Genomic DNA, 21,185 nt, shown 5'->3' with positions numbered 1-21,185 from the left:
TATGCATGCGTGCATTCATGCTTGCGTCCATGCATGCATGTGGCTTCAATCATGGAGAAACTGGGGACAATTTCTCCATGATCGAGAAAATGGGGACCGTTTGGTAGACGTATTTTGGGCCAAGGATGAATACTGTGAAAATGGAAAGTTGATAGGACTAACATTTTCACAGAAATGAGCAATATTAGCTAACAACAGTGAACAATGGATGTTGTGCTGCAATGTACCATGGGAGTTCAGGGATTTGGGGTTTTAAATGTTGTTATTGTTTTTTGTTAGTTTAACAGTGTTGTTCATGTGATTGATTTACTGCATTTTTGTACTTCAATTAGTTTAGTCAGTTTAGTTAAATGTCATGTTGCCATTACCATGTGTGAGAAGTGTAGTGCATTTGATGTCTTCCGTCACCATAATTTTCATAATTATTGTATGGCCTTGCCTTACAATATAGAGCGCCTTGGGGCAACTGTTTGTTGTGATTTGGCGCTATATAAGAAAAAAGTTGATTGATTGATTGATCAATGTTTGTGGGTGTGTAAAGACAAAGGCATGTGATTCCAGTAGAATGCACAAAAGACAAAAAGCTGTGTGTGTGTGTGTGTGTGTGTGTGTGTGTGTGTGTGTGTGTGTGTGTGTGTGTGTGTGTGTGTGTGTGTGTGCGCACGTGCATGCACGCACGTGCCTGCGTGTGTGCATACAACTTCGATCACTGACAAACTGGGGAGAGCTGACATTTGCCATTTGGTATGCTCATGTTTTTTGGGTCAAGGATGAATGCCGCCAAAATGGTACATTGATAGGACTAATATTTTGGAGAAACTACAGATAATAGCTAACAGTACTCTGCTAATAAGAAAATGCAGCTTTGCAGTGGCTACAAATATCTGCCAACACTACGTGCAGCTCTTCACGTCGAGTAAAGAAGAAGTCAGCAGTGTGAGTGATTGTATCTGCCCCTAGCGAGGACATGCACAGAGTGGTGCAGACTTTGAAAGAAAAGAAAAAAGTGAAAAATATGTTCGTAAACCCTGCACTAAACTTTAGAAAAGATTTTAAAATTCTTTTAATCTGACCTTTTGCGTTCTTTCAGTTGTATTTATCACTGCCAAAAAGTGTTGCCCACAAACACCTTTTTGAAAGATATGTCTCTGGGAAATTGCTTAGGCTACATTTAGATATTCTGGGTTTTTCTTTTCCAGGTGTGTTTCTGAGCCTGAAGCTTGTGCAGACAAAACGGCACGAAACAATGTCGCGGACATAAAAATGTCTCCTGTGGTGTGTTTGTGCCGCTCGACAATGCAGGATGACGACGGGGCGTGACGTCATCGTGCACGCAGAAAAGCGCGAGTAGGCTCTACTGACATATTTTTGCAGGCCCAAACCAGGACAAGTTGGGCGGTTGTATGAAGCCCCTGATCCCCCCTTCCTTGGCTATGATCCAGTAGTAGTGCACAATGGGTTGGATACCAAAGCTGTCCTTTACATCCCAAAATAGACAGCACATGTACATCATTTAAATTATATTCAGATGCTCAATTTTTCCCTGAAATGCCTCATTTTCATCCACTTATTTGAAGCTTTACACCTTTTTTGAGTGAGAACGAGGGCAAAGGTTACTTCTTGCAGCATGGCTGTAGACTGCAGAGGCTGGATTGTGCCTCCGCATGGCACTCCACTGTGAAAAACGGAGCGAGGCAGCACTTTGTACAATGCCACAGAATGTGGCAATCAGGCATAAAAACCTGCCTCTTGCCACATTTCAATGCTCTTCAACCCCCCAGCCGGGGGCACAAAGCCTGACATATGACACTCGTGCTTTGTGCTCAGGACACGTGGCACAGAGCAAAAGAACTTAACAGTAGAAGGTCCCACATCAGGCCAAACCTCCCATTGAGCAACTCACCAATGTTAGGAGGAGAATGAGGTGCAGATAAATGCCAGGGCCTCATGACAGACATAAGACTGTGCCGAGGCTTTCCAAGAAGTGTCAGAAGATTGAACTGCCAGCACGATGGCACAGCAAGAGTTGCATAGAAACCAGCTCTCCAAAGTCGGCCCAATAAACTCACCAAAATTATGAAATCTACACAAGAAATGCATTCAGCACAGTGATGAGTGGCTATACTAAGTGCAGAGGACAGAAAAATAAAAATATATTTCATAAAACTCAAGACACAAACTGAGTAGAGACCACTGAGCACCCTGGAAGTGGACTCAAAGTGGACACCAAGACCTTACACACAGGACTTGGTCACATTAGGAAAGCCATCAAACACCTCCGACATAACCTCCAAGAGGAGCTGGTAAATATTTAAAATGACATGACGCAAGTAATTCCAGCAATCAGGCAAGGCACTGAAAACCAACTGAAAGAAAGTAAAAAAGAAGTAGAGGGCATCCTAATCTATGGGGGAAATAAGTATAATTATGAATCATAGCCTGGGAAAAAGTGGGAATGACTGACATATCGAAGGGCAGCACGGTGCACAGCGGCACAGTTAATGGTTAGCATTATTGCTTCAATGCAAGAAGATTGTGGGATCGCTTCCCACCTTGTCCTTTCTTTGTGGAGTTTCCATGTTCTCCTGTGTTTCGTGTGGATTCCCTCCAGGTGCTCCAGATTCCTCCCACTTCCAAAGAATTGTAGGTTAGGTTCAGTGGAATAGGTGTGAGTGTGAATAGGTTTGTCTGTATATGTGGCCCTGTGAGACACTGGTGATGGTCTAGTGGTTAAGCGTTGGACTTGAGACCAGAGGATCCTTGGTTCAAATCCCAGCCTGAGTGGAAAATCACTAAGGGCCCTTTGGCAAGGTTCTTAATCCCCTAGTTGCACCCGGTGTGTAGTGATCACCTTGTGCGGCAGCACCCTGACATCAGGGTGAATGTGAGGCATTACTGTAAAGCACTTTGAGCTATATAAATGCAGTCCATTTACTGGTGTCCTGTCCAAGGTTTACCCCCACCCGCCTCGCCATGTCCCTTGATTGGAGTAAATGGGCATAGAAAATGAATGGACATACGAGGTCTGTTAGAAAAGTAACGGACCTTTTTATTTTTTGCAAAAACTATATGGATTTGAATCATGTGTGCTTGCATCAGCCAAGCTTGAACCTTCATGCGCATGCGTGAGTTTTTTCACGCCTGTCGGTTGCGTCATTCGCCTGTGAGCACGCCTTGTGGGAGGAGTGGTCCAGCCCCCTCGTCGGATTTTCATTGTCAGGAAATTGACTGATTGACTTTGCTTCATCAAAATTTTTTCAGAAAATGTGTGAGACAGCCAAGTGGAAACCATTCGGAAGATTCAGACGTCTTTCGGTGACTTTTCAGTCGTGTGATGATCCGAGAAATCGTGGAAGAGGTGGGCATGTCACAGCATGTCCCGTGAGACTTCAACACGAAGGCGCTTTTGCTCCGCCGTCAGAACAGCATGAATTTCACAGCAACTCTTTTCATGGCCAAATGTTCTGTCTTCTACAGTGGAATGTACCGAAAAAGTGCTGATGTCCACCTCTTCCGCAATTTCTCGGACAGTCACACGACAGTCCCGCATCACCACAGCGTTCACTTTGAAATGATCTGGCATGTTGATGGCCGACCGGAGCGCGGCTCGCTCTCCACCTTTGTGCGGACGTCGTTAAACCGGTTGTACCCCTCCTTAATCTGTGTGATGCCCATAGGATCGTCACCGAAAGCCATCTGAATCATCCGAATGGTTTCCACCTGGCTGTCGCCCAGTTTCTGGCAAAATTTGATGTGGCGCTGCTCCAGTCGTTCCGTCTTTTTCCGTGAAATGAAAATCCGCCAAGCGCACAGCACACGTCCCACACAAAGGCTGCTTACATGGAAATGACGCAATCGACAGGCGTGAAAAAGTTCACGCATGCGCACAAAGGTTCAAGGTTGGCTCATGCAAGCACACGTGATTCAAATCCATCAGGTTTTTGAAAAAAAATTAAAAGGTCCGATACTTTTCTAACAGACCTCGTATGTGTGAAAAAATAATAATATACAAGTGAACCCCACCACAATTTGTGATGCCTTGAAAGTGGATGTTCAAGGAAAATGTACAGCAAAAACTGGATTATTAAAAAAAAGACTTCCCAAACTGTTGAGAAAGATTAACATCAAATAACAAATGAACAGGAAGAATAACAACAAAGAAAAAATTTAAAGCAGCACTTTTATGAAATGGGTGCTAAAATAGCAAAACATCTTGCAAAATGAATAAGAAAACAATAGGCAATAAATACTGTGAACACTATCATAGAGCCATACAAGACTGAGACAATAACAACCCAGAAGAAAAAAAAAAAAAAATCTATGGAGAATTAAACACACAATCTCTGGCTGTAGAGGAAAACGAATTATTATTATTATTTTTATTTTTTTTTAGTATTTTCTTATTTTTTAACAAACTAGATTTACCATCAATTTGCACCTATCTCAGTGATATACTAACAGCCAATATTACAGCAGCAGAGATAAATGAAGCAATCAATTCATTAAAAAATAATATGCATCTCCAGGCAACGATGATTCCCCAGCAGAATGGTACAAGACTCTGAAGGAAGAGCTTGTACCATGTTACGCCTCCTTTAATTGGACCCTCAGAGAAAATATAGTACTACCAACATGGGCAGGAGCAATAATCTCAGTCATCCCAAAATCAGACAAGGATAAAGACAGCTGTGCAAATTAGAGGCCCACTTCAACACTGAACATAGATTGAAAACTACAGTGGATCACATGACAACAACAAATATCATCAGTTAAGGGACTATTACAAGAAAGAAATCCAGGCGGATCAACTCCAAGGCAATGAACAGAGTAATGCAAGCCATAAAGAAACCTTACAAGCAGAGCCGGCCCAAGGCATACGCCAACTACACGGTCGCTTAGGGCCTCCACGCCACCAGGGGGCCCCGAGAGCACCGAGACATTGTGATATAAAAGTAAATATATACATGAAATTAAAATAATATTGAATAATTTAAATGAAATTGTATTACACCCGAAAAAAATAAATTCATTTTGACAAAATACCAATACTAGGTTAATTGATGCCTCCTGTTGGCTGCTGCCATCGTTGGGCAAATTTAGATGCACCGCTTGGGTCAGGTGGTCGATGACTAATCGTGAGGAAAGAAGTGAGTGCAAGTCATGTCTCAGAAAATAAATTATCCCTCTGGAGCGGAGAAAAGAAAAAAGAAGTTGGAAGACGAGAAAAAACAACAGGACAAAGGTAGGTTTGCATGTCCAATATTACAATTTTTGTTGTCATTATTTGCGAAATGCTCCATTCGTTTAGTGTAAAGTGCTTTATGTGTCTTAAAGTCAGAGGCGATTGCTCTAAGACTGCAAGGGAAGCTCAGCTTCCCCTAAAATGTCAAAAAATAAGTGATCAAATATATCCTGTTGTGTGTACATGTCACTGACTAAATATGTGCTACAACGCGCTCAACCTTTGTTCAGAATCAGCTTCTTATCACTGGTAACAACGCGGCTTTCCTCTCACTCAAACCCGCAGCTTCACAGTGCTTTAAACAGTGTGGACGCTGAGCGTCCAGACAGAGTTCAATAGCGTCACAAAGCATGCAGCGAAACGAGATGAGTCATTGGATAAATGCTGGGCTTTGTCCCGCCCATCGGACGCTCAGCGGGTCTGGTGGTCTATGGGGCAGTGGGCTGGCCTCGGGTGGCCCGGACGCTCAGCTTCTGCATGGTGATTGGATGATCTGTCTGAGGCTGAATCCCTTTTTGATTGACAGCGAAATGAGCGAATCAGCGATCTTTTGGTGTAAACATCCGTGGGAGCATTTTCATTCTGTTCTGAGTTGAACCGGAGACTTTCCTAATCCTCTTAGCGGCATTTTCTTTGTTAAAAACGACTAGTGACAAATCAAGCTTCTATTTCTGGTGGGGGTTTTTTTTGTTGCTGCTTGTGTTTGGAGACTGACTTCTATCACTCTTTCTGACTTCTATCGCAGTTTCTGTCCCTACCGAGCAGCGGGTGCTGCTGAGCTCCTCCACCGTCACAAAGCACTCACAGGCGGACAAACTTCACACTAGCCTTGCGCCAGTCCCAGCTAGCGAGCTAGCTAGGTAGCAAGCTGCACATAATGGCAGACAATTTGAATGTTGTGGACCGGATTTTGGTGAAGCCATTTGATATTCTTCCTTATGTGGCAAAGCGGACAATTTACTCCTCAATCGTCAAGGCAATTAGAAATCATGAATGAACATGGTATGTCGGACTTCTGACACCACCCTGGGAATTCGACAGTTGAATAACTTCAACCTAAGACACACAGGTTCGTTGTAATTGAGACAGAGACGTGGTTCCTAAATACAAACAATTTATTAACAATTGAAGTTCTAGTTAAAAAGACAATTTTGTAAAAAACTCATTTAAAACACCCCCAAGTATGACCACATGAGGGCGCCCTTGCATCACGCAGCTCGGCAGCACACGCAGCTGTCAGAGTTTTCCAAATGTCCACACTGAGCGTAAAGCCGCCACAGCAAACAGGGCACATCCACTGGTCTCACGGGACGAAATCTTTCAGCAGAGCACCAGAGCAAAGCAGCAGGGCCTCCTTCCACAGCTTGGTCCAAAATCCGAACCATCCGTCACAGCAATCAGCTGTAACTCGACACCACCCCAGAGCGTCAAGAGCACCACAAACTCAGCAGCGCACCACCAACGACAGCCCACACAGAGGTCTCTGTCTTCACGGGAACATGGAAGTGAACACGTCCAAACACCTGCAGTCAGTCTCCAGAAAGAGAAAGAAGAGCACACACACACTCCCTCTTTTATGCAAACACTCCTCTGCCACAACCAGCTGAACATCATTAAGGTCAGATCAACTCCTCAGATTAATTTGGTGCAAAAGGTGGGGAAAAGGCCAAAGTTAAAGCAATAGCCCCCAGTGCAATGTTTGTGCATTGCTATGCACACACACTGCTGTTATGTTGTGGATTTCTATGTTCATTTTGGAGATTATTTAAGTATTGTATTTATTATTTAAGTATTTTTCTGTAAGATAATGTGAATGTCATTTGATTCTATTTCTATTTTGTATTTGGATATTGAACTTTTTGCACACCATTGCACATCTGAACAAAATTAAACTATTTAACGTGTTTACTATAAATGCAGTCTGCTGCCTGCTTATGTTACTTTCAAATAGTTAAATTAATGAACCATACTTATACATCACTCTGTGTGTAGAAGTTAATTAAAACATATTTATGAGTTTGCTACCCCTTTAAGGTTAAAAACAAGAATGACACCTGTATGATGTAAGATAATTACAAATAATGCTAATGATTGTGGGTACATTACACACATAACAGTGTAGCCTATGGAATAATGAGGCATCTGGTGTTGAGGTGATGGTAGGGGGGCCCCCAAATGAAATTCTGCATAAGGCCCCATAAAGGCTTGGGCCGGCCCTGCTTACAAGGAGAGTAATATAAGAATTATCTCAGTACTTTATCATGGAATGAATGTGAATTACAAACATTCAAACACATGCATAGATGAATGGCATATGGAAAAGCATCAGACATCCACCAGTTCACGTAAAATCTGTTTTGTTTTTTCATCACATCAAAACTGAAATGTAAACAACAAAAAATACCCCGAATGTGTTGGGGAGAATGTGGATCAGCTGGTGTGGATCACTCACTTTTGACACTGTGAGAAACAAACTGATTTTTTGGGAAATAGTATGTGAAACAATACAACAAATGTTACAATATAAGATCCCTCTGAGTTGTGAAGTACTGCATCTTTGTAATTTTACTGACTAATGCAATTATGCAAATGATAGTAGGGCTCTCCACAAGCAGTGGAACAATATTGCTGCACATCCTGTTGTATGTGCTATCATGCAGATTTTTCAAATTTAGGATGTTCCCTCTCAGTTTTTCCAGAGAACTATTTATTTTTTCACATCAGTATGACTTTCTGAGCTTTCCTGGATCATAAGCACTGGTGGTTGGAAAAAATCTGTTATGTGGGACGCTGAAGAGGAGGTACTGCTGGCCCACCACCACCAGAGGGCGCCCTGCTTGGAGTGCGGGCTCCAAGCACGAGAGGGCGCCAGACCCAGAAGAATTGACAGCTGTCATTCATCCTCTGCACCAGCTGTCACTCGTTCATCATCATCATCATCACCATAAAGGCCGGACTGCAGCTCCACCTCCTCGCCGAGAAATCGACTACTGAAGAGGTAATTTCTCTGCTGACTCATACGTTGTGTAATAATCTGAACTTCTGTTGCAGCCGTTTTCCTGGTGTTTTGCCTTGTCTGTGGGATTGGCGTTTGGTGTGACAGCGACGGCTTCGCCTCACACCCCAAACCAGATAAGTGGTTAACCAGGAGCTGCACGAGTGTGTGATTGGAGGTGGAGGTGCTCCCTCCTAACTGTGTGCAGACTGTGGATTACTGAGTGTGCGGACTCACACTCATTCATCTTGTCTCTGCTTTCTGCCAGCAGTACCAGGGTCGACAGCCGAAGACAGAGGCCACCTGGGGACTCGGGACTTGGCGGCTCCGGTGTTCTTCAGACCGTTGGTGGTGGAAGCCGTGTGGGACGCGGCTTCTCTCTCGTCGGGGGTCTTCTATCTTCAAGCCTGCCCACACGTCACCTGGTGTCAATTGACTTTGCTAATTCTGTGTATTTCGTTGTGTATCATCACAACATTAAATTGTTACTTTTTGGCTTAATTCATTGTCCGTTCATTTGCGCCCCCTGTTGTGGGTCCGTGCTACGACACCTTCCCAACAGGATTTCTCGGCCATCGTCATGGATTCCGAGGGGCGTCAACCCGAGCTTGAATGGCCAATGGAAGAGCCAGGAGCGCAGGCGTCAGCGGGAGGCGTGTCAAGTGAGTTGCAGCAGATCTTAACCGCCTTCACGGCTCGGTTAGATTTAGTGACCGAGCAGAATGTTCTCCTTAACCGGAGGGTGGAGGCTCTCACCGCCAGGGTGGAAGCGCACGATCAGGGCGCTGCTGCAGCCACTCCTCTGGCTGGTCCTGGGCCTGTAACAGACGTTCCACTGGTCGTTCAACGACCCCCCCCCCCCCCCCCCCCCCCCCCCCCCCACCCCGTCCCCTGAAGCATACATAAGCCCTCCGGAACCGTACGGGGGCTGTGTTGAGACGTGCGCAGACTTCCTCATGCAGTGTTCGCTCGTCTTTTCACAGCGCCCTGTCATGTACGCCTCAGACGCCAGCCGGGTGGCTTATGTTATTAATCTGCTTCGAGGAGAGGCACGCGCCTGGGCTACGGCGCTTTGGGAGCAGAATTCACGGCTCCTAACGTCTTATACTGGGTTTGTACGGGAGTTCAAACAAGTGTTTGACCATCCCAACAGAGGCGAGACCGCTTCGAGCGTGCTGCTGTCAATGAGACAGGGGCGCCGTAGCTCAGCCGAGTATGCAGTCGACTTCTGCATCGCGGCAGCGAGGTCCGGCTGGAATAACGTTGCGCTCCGCGCCGCCTTCGTAAATGGACAGTCTCCGGTCCTGAAGGAGCACCTGCTGGCTAAGGAGGAACCGCGGGATTTTGACGGGCTTGTCGATTTGGTTATACGCTTAGACAACCGTTTAAACGAGCATCGTCGGGAGCAGGCCGGGGGGCGTGACCGGGCACGAGCCGTCCCTCCCCCTTCCGGTTCCAAAAAGGTGACGTCGTCCCCACGCTTCACTGCTAGAGAGCTCCGTGTGGCTACAGCTCCCCCTGCTGAGGAGGCTATGGACACGAGCAGGGCCAAAGTGAAGACAAACATCAGACAAAGGAGGCTGGCCCGCGGGGAGTGTTTTGTCTGCGGCTCTTGTGAGCACCGGCAGAAGGACTGCCCCAAACAGTCAAACTACAACGCCCGTCCTTAGAAGCTGGGCTAAGGGTGGGCCATAACACGCACGCGGGGAAACCCCGCAAATCTGCACGAATCCCAGTAACGATCCTTTGTGGGGATTTAACCCTTCACGCCCCAGCACTGGTAGACACGGGGACGGAAGGGAATCTGCTGGATAGCAGATGGGCAAAGGAAGTAGGGCTCCCCCTGGTGGCTCTGCCGGCACCATTGCAGGTGCGAGCACTAGATGGCACCCTGCTTCCATTAATCACACATCAGACACAGCCAGTGACCTTGGTTGTGTCTGGAAATCACAGGGAGGAGATCGTGTTCCATGTAACACCTTCTACCTCCCGAGTGATTTTGGGATTTCCATGGATGGTGAAGCACAATCCCCGGATAGATTGGCCATCCGGGTTGTGACGCAGTGGAGCGAAACCTGCCACTGGGAGTGTTTAGGATCCTCGGTTCCTCCCGGCACGACGGCTAATGAGGAGGTTAAAGTTCCCCCCAATCTATCGGCGGTGCCAAAGGAGTACCATGATCTTGCTGACGTTTTCAGCAAAGATCTGGTGCTCACTCTTCCCCCGCACCGACCGTACGATTGTGCCATTGATTTGGTCCCGGGCGCTGAGTACCCATCCAGTAGGTTGTACAACCTCTCACATCCGGAACGCGAATCAATGGAGACCTACATCCGGGACTCTTTAGCTGCCGGGCTGATCCGGAACTCCACCTCCCCGATGGGTGCTGGTTTCTTTTTTGTGGGCAAAAAGGACGGCGGACTCCGTCCATGCATTGATTACAGAGGGCTGAACGAGATCACGGTTCGCAACCGATACCCGTTACCTCTGTTGGATTCAGTGTTCACGCCCCTGCATGGAGCCCAAATTTTCACTAAATTGGATCTTAGAAACGCGTACTACCTGGTTCGGCTCCAGGAGGGAGACGAATGGAAGATGGCATTCAACACCCTGTTAGGTCACTTTGAGTACCTGGTCATGCCGTTCGGCCTCACTAACGCCCCCGCGACGTTCCAAGCTTTGGTAAATGACATCTTGCGGGACTTCCTGCATCGGTTCGTCTTCATATATCTGGACGATATACTCGTCTTTTCCCCGGACCCTGAGACCCATTTCCAGCATGTACGTCAGGTCCTACAGCGGTTGTTGGAGAACCGGCTGTTTGTGAAGGGCGAGAAGTGTGAGTTCCACCGCACTTCTTTGTCCTTCCTGGGGTTCATCATCTCCTCCAACTCCGTCGCCCCTGATCAGGCCAAGGTTGCGGTGGTGAGAGATTGGCCCCAACCAACAAGCCGCAGGAAATTGCAGCAGTTCCTCGGCTTTGCAAATTTCTACAGGAGGTTCATTAAAGGCTACAGTCAGGTAGTTAGCCCCCTGACTGCCCTGACCTCCACCAAGGTCCCCTTCACCTGGTCGGATCGGTGCGAAGCTGCGTTCCAGGAGTTGAAACGCCGGTTCTCGACTGCACCAGTTCTGGTGCAGCCTGATCCTGATCGCCAGTACATAGTGGAAGTGGACGCCTCAGACTCAGGGATAGGAGCCGTGCTGTCCCAGAGCGTGGAGGCTGATAAGGTTCTCCATCCTTGTGCCTATTTTTCCCGCAGGTTGGCCCCAGCTGAACGGAACTATGACGTCGGCAATCGGGAGCTCCTCACGGTGAAGGAGGCTCTTGAAGAGTGGAGACACCTGCTGGAGGGGGCATTGTTGCCTTTCACGGTTTTCACGGACCATCGGAACCTGGAGTACATCCGGACCGCCAAGCGGCTGAATCCCAGGCAAGCCCGCTGGTCTCTGTTCTTCGGGCGCTTTGACTTCCGGATCATGTACCACCCCGGGACCAAAAACCAAAAATCAGATGCATTGTCCCGGGTGCACGAAGAAGAAGCCAAAGCGGGGCTGTCGAACCCCACCGAGACCATCATCCCCGAGTCCACTGTCGTGGCCTCCCTCACCTGGGACGTGGAGAAGACCGTCCGGGAGGCCCTGGCAAGGAGCCCGGACCCGGGGACCGGCCCCAAGAACAGAATGTACGTCCCACCAGAGGCAAGAGCTGTCGTATTGGACTTCTGTCACGGGTCCAAGCTGTCCTGTCATCCCGGAGTGTGTAGGACCATGGCAGTAGTCCAGCAGCGCTTCTGGTGGGCGTCCCTGGAAACCGACGTCCGGGACTATGTCCAGGCCTGTACCATCTGCGCCAGGGGCAAGGCAGACCATCGGAGGACCTCGGGACTCCTCCAACCCCTGCCGGTGCCTCATCGCCCCTGGTCTCACATCGGCCTGGACTTCATCACGGGCCTCCCGCCGTCCCAGGGCAACACCGTTATTCTCACGATAGTGGACCAGTTCTCCAAGGCGGCCCACTTCGTGGCCCTCCCGAAGCTCCCGACGGCCCAGGAGACGGCAGACCTCCTGGTCCACCACGTCATGCGGCTGCATGGGATACCATCGGACATTGTTTCAGATCGTGGTCCCCAGTTCTCTTCACAGGTGTGGAAGAGTTTCTGTAAGGAGCTGGGGGCCACCGTGAGTCTCTCGCCCGGGTACCACCCCCAGACAAACGGACAGGCAGAGCGGGCTAACCAGGAGTTGGAACAGGCCCTTCGCTGCGTCACCTCCGCGCACCCGGCGGCCTGGAGTCACCATCTGGCTTGGATCGAGTATGCCCATAACAGCCAAGTCTCGTCTGCTACCGGCCTCTCCCCTTTTGAGGCATGTTTGGGGTACCAGCCCCCATTGTTCCCGCTGGTGGAGGGAGAGGTCGGTGTGCCCTCGGTCCAGGCCCACCTCAGGAGGTGCCGCCGGGTGTGGCGGACCGCCCGCTCTGCCCTGTTAAAGGCCCAGACGAGGGCCAAGACCCATGTGGACCGCCGGCGTTCCCCGGCCCCCACATACCAGCCCGGGCAGGAGGTGTGGCTCTCGACCAAGGACATCCCTCTTTGTGTTGACTCCCCAAAACTGAAAGACAGGTTCATTGGTCCATTTCGTATCCTCAAGATCATAATCCCTGTTTTTCATGTTTCCCGTCTGAAGCCACACCACACCTCGCCCCTCTGTGCTCCGGGACCTACGCCACCTCCTGCCCGGCTCATTGACGGGGAGCCTGCCTGGACAGTCCGCAGGCTCCTGGACGTCCGTCGTAAGGGCCGGGGGTTCCAATATCTGGTGGACTGGGAGGGGTATGGACCTGAAGAACGCTCCCGGGTGAAGAGGAGCTTCATCCTGGACCCGGCCCTCCTGGCCGATTTCTACACGAGACATCCGGACAAGCCTGGTCGGACGCCAGGACGCGCCCGTTGAGGGGGGGGGTCCTGTTATGTGGGCCACTGAAGAGGACGTACTGCTGGCCCACCACCACCAGAGGGCGCCCTGCTTGGAGTGCGGGCTCCAAGCACGAGAGGGCGCCAGACCCAGAAGAAGTGACAGCTGTCATTCATCCTCTGCACCAGCTGTCACTCGTTCATCATCATCATCATCATCATCACCATAAAGGCCGGACTGCAGCTCCACCTCCTCGCCGAGAAATCGACTACTGAAGAGGTAATTTCTCTGCTGACTAATATGTTGTGTAATAATCTGAACTTCTGTTGCAGCCATTTTCCTGGTGTTTTGCCTTGTCTGTGGGATTGGCGTTTGGTGTGACAGCGACGGCTTCGCCTCACACCCCAAACCAGATAAGTGGTTAACCAGGAGCTGCACGAGTGTGTGATTGGAGGTGGAGGTGCTCCCTCCTAACTGTGTGCAGACTGTGGATTACTGAGTGTGCGGACTCACACTCATTCATCTTGTCTCTGCTTTCTGCCAGCAGTACCAGGGTCGACAGCCGAAGACAGAGGCCACCTGGGGACTCGGGACTTGGCGGCTCCGGTGTTCTTCAGACCGTTGGTGGTGGAAGCCATGTGGGATGCGGCTTCTCTCTCGTCGGGGGTCTTCTATCCCACACGTCACCTGGTGTCAATTGACTTTGCTAATTCTGTGTATTTCGTTGTGTATCATCACAACATTAAATTGTTACTTTTTGGCTTAATTCATTGTCCGTTCATTTGCGCCCCCTGTTGTGGATCCATGCTACGACACCTTCCCAACAAAATCCTTAGTCTGGTTGTATGTGCACATGAACACAGCCTGTAAAAAACTAGAGTATGGAGTGCAGCTTTTCCACAAACGTTGCACTGATAAATTCGCTGTGCACCCTCTTGATGAACAGATGAAAACGCCAATCAACTCCGGTAAGAACCAGCCTGATTAAGGTATTTTTGAAAATTTAATCTTGATTCACCTAAAGTGCACGTCCTCTCACTTTGTCTCTGACGTGAAGAACATCCAGTGGATCAACACACCGTGCTGTGTATTTTATATACGAGGTCTGTGATGAAAAAAGCAGTCCTTTTTATTTTTTCAAAAAATAAATGGATTTGATTCATATGTTTTTGCGTCAGACATGCTTGAACCCTCGTGCGCATGCGTGAGTTTTTTCACGCGTGTCGCTGACGTCATTCGCCTGTGGGCAGGCCTTGAGTGAGGAGTGCTCCACCCCGCCCGTCGGAATCTCTTTGTCTGAATAGCCGCTGCGGACGGCGCGCGTTGCTTTATCAACCTTTTTTCTGGACCTGTGAGGAATATCCGAGTGGACACTATTCGAGAAATTAAGCTGGTTTTCGGTGAAAAGTTTAACGGCTGATGAGAGATTATGGGGTGTTTCTGTCGGTGTAAGGACTTCCCACGGAGCTGGACGTTGCGCAGCACTTCCAGGCACCGTCGTTGGCCTGTTTCGACCTGAAAACATCCTAATTTAAGGCTTAATTCACCCAGGACGTCGTGAGAGAACAGAGAAGATTCAGAAGAGGCTGGCATGAGGACTTCATGCGGACATTCCACTGTTTAAGGACATTTTTTAATGAAAGACATGCGCGCAAATTCAACAACAAGTGAGTAACTGAGAAATTGTTTAACAGCTTGGGCATGTTCCAACTTGCCCGTTAAGGTTTCCAACGGAGGTGTTTTTCCTGTCGCGACCCCCCGCACGTTCTTTCATTACAAAATGTCCGTTAACAATGGAATGTCCGAATAAACTCCTCATGCCGACTTCTTCTGAAAGTTCTCTGTTCTCTGATGACTTCCTGGGTCAACAGAGCCTGAAATGTGGAAGTTTTCAACTTGAAACGGCGAGACGCTGCCGCCTCGAAGCGCAGATCACCATCAGGCGCCGTGGGCCGCCCTTACGGCGACACTACAGACCAAAATCTCTCATCAGCCATTCAAATTTTTACCGAAAACGAGCTGAATTTATCGAATGGTGTCCACTCAGTTGTGCCTTAAAGTTTTTGAACAAATTTTTATCAAACAAAGCAGCAGTCTCTGAGCCATTCCTAAACAATGAAAAAACGACGAGAGGGTGGGCGACTCCTCACTCAAAGACTGCCCACAGGCGAATGACGTAACCGACAGGCGTGAAAAAACTCTTGCATGCCCACGAGGGTTCAAGCATGTCTGATGTAATCACACGTGATTCAAATCCATATGGTTTTTGAAAAAATAATAAGGTCCTTTACTTTTATCACAGACCTCGTATATAGCGCAATGCTAAAATACCCTCGGCCGTATGAGCATTTCCTTTTTTATAATTTGCACCTGGTTAATTCATCTCAGTGCAAACTATATATATGAATGAATGAATGAATGAATGAATTTTTTTGGCACACAAACTCAACAGTAACAAAAAACTGATACACAAAACAATTCCACAGTGACGTGTGACCAAAAGGGGGTGAGCAGAAGAAAAGCTTATAAACGCCCACCCCTTATATACATACAAACATACATATATACTCATTACCAACCCCCAGAGCAAGCACACAGGCGACAGTGGTAAGGAAAAACTCCCTCTGATGTATTAAGGAAGAAACCTCAAGCAGACCAGACTCTAAGGGGTGACCCTCTGCTTAGGCCATGCTACAAACACATTTAACACAACACAAACTCAAGTCCCGTCATCATAAACTTCTCTAGTGTAGATACATACACAGTATATACACATACCTACATACACACATACCTACATACATATGCAATGCGTGTGATTTTATACTACATATTTACAAGATAGAAAAACAAAGTGCACACAACTAAACAATGATCAACAAAACACCCTAACCCTCAACACCCTTCATCCTCCTTATACCTTAAAAAAACCATGTGCCTATACTGCTGCTTAAACTGGTTCATGCTGGGACATTGCTTGAGCTCCACCCTCAATCTGTTCCACATCCTCACTCTGCAAACAGAAATACAAAAACCTTTTAATGTTGTACATGCCCACTGATGTTTTAAATTAGACTCCCCCCTCAGATTTTAATCCCCTATTCTATTAAAGAACATGTTTTTAATATTTCCAGGAAGTAAATTGTTTATTGCTTTATACATGATTTGTACTGATTGAAAATGAACCAGATCAGTAAATTTTACAATTTTTGATTTTAAAGGAGACCTGCATTGAAAAAAATGCAGTCAGATTTTTTGAACAAAAAATGACTTACATTTACACATGAGATCCTTCTGAATGTAGTAAAGTAAATTTGCAAGCCCAGATCTGTCATTCAACAGAGAAATCTTCATTTGAAAATGACAAATTTACAGCTAACATTTAGCCCTCCGCAAATTGTCCCTCTCATCACGGACGCTGCCGAGACGTCAGGACAAGATCCTCTCCCAGCATGCATTGCGCCAATTGTAATTTGTGGATTTACGTCAGTTTGCATCTGCACCTTTTTCTTGTCTTATACGGAAGGATCTACTTTTTTTAAAACTTCATATTGTCTTGCGGCACGTTTGGTGAGTACACATTTCTTTTATTTGTGCTTGAAAATTATTTTGGGGGACTTTTTCATACGCCCGTTTGATTGAGTGGTGTCGCAATGAAAATCTACTGTCTTTTGCCTCCAGTACCATCGTGGGATATGGAGGCGAAACCCGCAAAGAATCCCAGTCATTAAAAATATATAAACCTCTCTCAGCGTCCATGGAGCTCTAGGGCTCCGACTGCCGAGACGTGCGGTGCTGTGGATTTTGCAGCAAGAAGTCTGTCCTTGCAGCAACAGGTGTACCGGCCGCTTCGCATTAAAACAGCGAGCGTAATCTCAGGACTTGTGCCAAGTGTGCTGCAGCTCCATTCAGTAAACAGAGAGATGATGCCGGTGTTGTGCGCTGAATCTGACACAACACTGGCTGCAAAGCAGACACGGGCGGTGTGAGTGGCCCGCGTCGGCGGTTAACGAGCTCGTTAACGAGCCCGCAGACTTAATAAGCGCAGCGGAGGCAGAGAGCGGGAGAGGAAGAATGGCGCCCGCTGTCGATGTCGTTGCTGATCTGAGCACACAGATCTGTATCTCACATTCATTGCAGCTTACTTTTGGATGTTGAAACCAGGACGTGTATAAGTAACATTACTAACAGATAAAATCAATTTCAATGCGGGATCGGACTGAAGACGGGAGCACGTCGTCTTGTCCCTGACGTCATGGAAATGATACGGCTGTACAAACTGTTTTCACAGAGGGCTAAATTTTAGCTGCAAATTTGTCATTTTTAAACGAAGATTTCTCCGCTGAATTACAAATTTGGGCTTACAGGTTTACTTTACTGCATTCACAAGGGTCTTATAAATACATATCAGCTATTTCTTTCTGAAATCTGACCACATTTATTTCAATGCAGGTCTACTTTAAGAATAGTGAATTTGTGTGGTCTCTATAACCAGTATGATGAATTATTCTTATAGCTCTTTTCTGCAGTATGAATAATGGTTGTGTTGTACATTTATAATTATTGCCCAAGACCTCTGCACAATAGTGTAAATATGGTAAGATCAGTGAGCAGTAGAGAATGCAGAGTGAGTTGTGGTCCAGAATGTATTTAACTTTGTTCAGAACTGAAATGCTTCTTGACAGTTTGCTCTGTATATGTTTTATATGAGACTTCTAGTTTATTTTATCATCAATTATCACCCCAAGAAACTTAGTTTCATATACTCTTTCAATATCCACCCCCTGAACTTGTAACTGTACTTGTATGTCTTTATTACAATTGCCAAATAACATATATTTTGTTTTACTTAAGTTTAATGATAATTTATTTCTGTCAAACCACATTTTCAGCTTTATATATTAGGGATAGGCCGATTATCGATTATTGGCCTACCCAAGTATCGGTCTTTCCATAATATATATACCACCCAATATATAATAAATAAACCACCATAATAATAAACCACCCAAAAATTTGTGAGAAGCTACAGTTAACCGCTAACTTTCAGTATTGCTTCCAATACACTTGCAACTACTAACAAGCTGATTCTGAGTTAACACCATGAACGCTTCTGGTACCATCAAAGCCAACCACAGACCCAAACAATGAGTCAGTAGTTCTGTCTTTGTGCGCCCTGCCCGCTGCTGGAAGCTCCTGTTTACTACATATTTTACAGCAGTGAAGCAATTGAGAGGAGCTAAACTCAACTCTACACACACAAAACAAGCCATTATTCCTTAATGGAATACAGCCGTGCAGCAGTGAGGCAGTGGTCTAGGAAAATAAAGCAGTTTTGAGTTATGGTTTTGATTTAAAATCATCAAATTATTCCAGATAGAATAACTCCATTAATGTCAGTTCTGTCATTTGTACAAAGTTAAAATATAACACATATCTTTCCATTTTAAATAATGTACTAATCCTGAAGTTTTGTAACAAACACAGACAGATGCCAAAGGAATTATGAGTAAATGAGCCTCCGCTAACACTGATTGGTTGACTCATTCAATCTATGTAAAAACCAATTAATTAATGTGAAGTGTGTGTTGGTGTTTACATATAAATGTGCTTTTGTAAAATATTCCTTTTTTTATTTGTTAAAAAAAAAAAAAGAAAAGCCATTTGCAAAAAGCCAAAAGTTCAAGTTGTGATTTGACAACCGTCTGATATAATCGGGGTCAAAATAAATAGAACACTGCCATCTACTGGCGTCCAGACGCTTATAGTCCCATGAACACTACTGGCCAGTAGATGGCAGTAGAGACCATGAAAACTTGCCAAAAGAAAATTCCAGATAATCCATGTCTGCTATGTTTAAGATTTGTGGAATTTAATAAATGCAAACTGAATTTCAGACAGCTTATATATATTACTCTGGAACAAAGACGACAGTGTTTGACATAAACAGGAGTCTAAAGAGCAAACAGGAATTGATTGCAATGATTCCAATTGAAAATAATGGAGAAACAACCTGGGCTTCTTCTGGCATTTTTACATAAAACAAACACAATAACAATGTCTATAAACCCAGAGAATATATTCACAAGAGTTTTAGGCACAATATACAAAAAGTTTAATGCTGTTGTCTGTGTGGAGCCTGATCAGAGCGTCTCAAATGCATTCTTCTGTCGTGAATGTACTGAGATTACCCATAATGCACCTGGACACAGCATGCCCACACTAAAACCTTCAAAATGAATGCATTACTTTAAAACTAAAACATATATCTGATATTTTCACTTTACAAAACTTCAGATGTGACGTTAATTTAAATAACTTGTCCGATATTAATTTGGTTAACATTTTAACCATAAGTTAAAACTGTATGCCTCTGGATGACTTGGGTGATATTGCCAGCATATCAGTACGGGGTTAAAAGAAATGAGCTTTTTCCTTTTCTGTGGCCAGCTCTCCTTTGCCTGCAGAGGATAGAGCGGGTTCTTCTGGAACCAGCTCTTCTGTTTGTAGAAAACAGAACTGCACATCTACTAGAAAACATTTAACAGATAGGTACTCAACTGATTTTAGACTTAAGAAATGTTTGTAACTGTTGAGCTTTGTTCACCACGCCTGCAAAAATGTGTTAGTGGTCTAAAAATTATTGGACCAAAACTTATCGGAAGATAATTGGTCCGATGATGGTTTTCAAAGTTATCTGAAAAGCTAATCCGATAATGAAAACATTAGCTTTGATAATTAGCGGTTAGTGGATTAGCAGAACTGCGCCCACCACTGATATTAGGGCTGGGCAAATTAATGCATTATTATCACGTTAACACATTAATTAACTCCGATAATTTTTTTATTGCACGTTAATGCAGTTGTTTTTTTGTGTTGTTTGTTTTTTTTTTGTTGTTTTTTTTTTTTTTGCAAGAGTCTATACAAGGAGCACACGGAGTAGCATGAAGTAGCCTGCCAACATGCACTGTGTGCGGCCGCTGCAGCCCGGCTGTGTGCGCTCAGACAAGGCTGTCCGGTCCCTATGTGATTATGTCTGTAAATACATATCAGCATGTCATGCAAGTGTGCTCTCCCCCCACATGCCGTGTGTGTGTGTGTGGGGGGGGGAGCGCAACACACACACACCACATGTGTGTTGCTTTGCAACGCCACACTCGTGGGGCACTTAGACAAATTTCACTGCCAGCTCAAAAGTGATAGTCTGCTCACTATTTTCATACTGACATCGCAAACGGCACCACATTTTCTAAGTGGCTAGCGAGCGGTGTTGGATGTTCATGTGTGACACCAGGAATTTGGCCGACACCTGGTGTAGCAACAGGTGTTGGAGGCTGCTCAGATTTTTCTCGAATGGCATGTAATTGCGCCTTTGTGCGCTAGTCGGCTTCAGCCATGTTATGTGTGAAGGGACCCTAAGTAACGCATTATCGACATCACTGATTGTATAAAGGCAATATCAAGCCATTGCGGAAGGGTGGACCCACCAACCAAAGACCAATGGAAGAAATCTACATAACAGAAATTGGTACCTATGCAAAAACTACAAAAAAGCACAATTTGATGTAAAGTGGAGAAAATGTAGAGAATTTAAGACCTCATTTGGTGATATCGGAATAAAATTGAGAAAAACACACCATGTTAAACATAAGAACTCTAAACACGTTCCTCCCCAGGCATATTTTGTTATTGTTGTTTCCTTCTCTTTTTTGTTTCTTAGTGTTCATCCCCATGTTCAAATTTTGCTGCTACATAAATAAATAAAGGTTTAAATGAAGAAACAAGTGTCAGAAGATGTAACGTGAATGATGTTGCTTGCGTATCTCTCTTCACAAACACGTACATAGACAATGACACTCACGATGCAGCATTACCATAACTGTGCCATCATCATATGTATCAACAAGCTGAATATGGAAGCACTCTGCTGAAGCTGCACTGCTAAATTCAGCCTCCGGTAATGTTCAACTGTTGTATGAGGGGGAGAAAAAAAAAAGCCAAGTGCTGACCTTTGCCATTATAAATGTGCCT

The 21,185-nt window shown here is 45.9% G+C and overlaps 1 protein-coding gene across 1 annotated transcript in view; it reads right to left on the bottom strand.

Moving 5' to 3' along the window:
• Positions 1–21,185, bottom strand: part of vwc2 (von Willebrand factor C domain containing 2) — a 297,832-nt gene that overhangs the window by 194,091 nt on the left and 82,556 nt on the right. The window lies entirely within an intron of this gene.

Source organism: Thalassophryne amazonica, chromosome 13 (assembly GCF_902500255.1).
Source record: "Thalassophryne amazonica chromosome 13, fThaAma1.1, whole genome shotgun sequence".
In the NCBI taxonomy this organism is placed as follows: domain Eukaryota; kingdom Metazoa; phylum Chordata; class Actinopteri; order Batrachoidiformes; family Batrachoididae; genus Thalassophryne; species Thalassophryne amazonica.
Note: the sequence above shows the minus strand (reverse complement) of the source record. Positions and strands in the feature narration are given on the sequence as shown.